At 46.1% G+C, this 1,550-nt stretch overlaps 1 non-coding gene across 1 annotated transcript; it reads left to right on the top strand.

The window, feature by feature from the left end:
* The first annotated feature begins 639 nt into the window (after positions 1-639).
* trnae-uuc lies at positions 640-711 on the top strand. Its single transcript has one exon. It is a non-coding gene; the product is annotated as a tRNA-Glu (tRNA).
* The last annotated feature ends 839 nt before the right edge of the window (positions 712-1,550 follow it).

The raw sequence follows: 1,550 nt of genomic DNA, 5'->3' as shown, positions 1-1,550 counted from the left end.
TAGACATTTAGCCAGATTTGTCGAGAGATCAGTCTGATCCAATCCCCCTTTTTCCACTGGATGGTACCAGCTCGACTCACCTTTGCTGGTTTTCTGTTGGGCAAATCAGGTACCCGGGACTTTTTTTGGTATGACCTCTTTCGAGGTTCTCAGCTCAGCACGTGAGTCCCATATGGTCTAGCGGTTAGGATTCCGGGTTTTAGATGGTACCCACTCTACTCCCCTTTTTTGGTTTTCCAGTAGGCAAATCTGGTGCCTGGTACGTTTTTTGGTATGACCCCCGTCGAGGTTCCCAGCGAGCTGAGGTAATACCAAAAGGTGAGATTAAAACACTGCAGATTGGTCAGAGAGAATCGACAACAAATCCGTTTGGAAGTAACCTAGCTAGCAGCTGGTGTGCAGCTAGCCTTGCAGTGTTCACAGCTGAGCTGCTGCTAACGTTAGCTCAGTTTGTTTTTACTTTAGTTCGCAAACGACTCCACTGATAAAAGCAGATCTTGATTTGAAATTTTCCTCAGCATTTCTTTATGACTAGTTTAATTTAATTCGGCCCATTTGGGCGTTGTGCATGACAGAATCTTTAACGCCCGGCCTGTTCCACTTAGTAGACTGTAAATGACTGGACTGGGGTAGTGTGAGTCCCATATGGTCTAGCGGTTAGGATTCCTGGTTTTCACCCAGGTGGCCCGGGTTCAACTCCCGGTATGGGAATGGACATTTAGCCAGCATGGATTAGTAGAGAGATCAGTGTGCACCATGTTTGTGCTCCTCAAGAATGATTATTAACTGAAAAGATGTGTGTGCGCTGCGTTCTCAGCGTTGGTGTTTGAAATAACAGACACCTGAATGTTTCTGTCTGAGTCCACTTCATCTCAAACAACCATGGCCGACCAGTTCCACATCGAGTCCCAGTAGGATTTCTTGTTTTGACCCAGACGGCCTCGGTTCAACTCCCATTTAAGAAATAGACATTTAGCCAGATTTGTCGAGAGATCAGTCTGATCCAATCCCCCTTTTTCCACTGGATGGTACCAGCTCGACTCACCTTTGCTGGTTTTCTGTTGGGCAAATCAGGTACCCGGGACTTTTTTTGGTATGACCTCTTTCGAGGTTCTCAGCTCAGCACGTGAGTCCCATATGGTCTAGCGGTTAGGATTCCGGGTTTTAGATGGTACCCACTCTACTCCCCTTTTTTGGTTTTCCAGTAGGCAAATCTGGTGCCTGGTACGTTTTTTGGTATGACCCCCGTCGAGGTTCCCAGCGAGCTGAGGTAATACCAAAAGGTGAGATTAAAACACTGCAGACTGCTGATTGGTCAGAGAGAATCGACAACAAATCCGTTTGGAAGTAACCTAGCTAGCAGCTGGTGTGCAGCTAGCCTTGCAGTGTTCACAGCTGAGCTGCTGCTAACGTTAGCTCAGTTTGTTTTTACTTTAGTTCGCAAACGACTCCACTGATAAAAGCAGATCTTGATTTGAAATTTTCCTCAGCATTTCTTTATGACTAGTTTAATTTAATTCGGCCCATTTGGGCGTTGTGCATGACAGAAT

Source organism: Micropterus dolomieu, unplaced genomic scaffold (genome assembly GCF_021292245.1).
Source record: "Micropterus dolomieu isolate WLL.071019.BEF.003 ecotype Adirondacks unplaced genomic scaffold, ASM2129224v1 contig_10789, whole genome shotgun sequence".
NCBI classification, from domain to species: Eukaryota; Metazoa; Chordata; class Actinopteri; order Centrarchiformes; family Centrarchidae; genus Micropterus; species Micropterus dolomieu.
The sequence above is the reverse complement of the archived record's forward strand: the minus strand, read 5'-3'. Positions and strand labels throughout refer to the sequence as shown.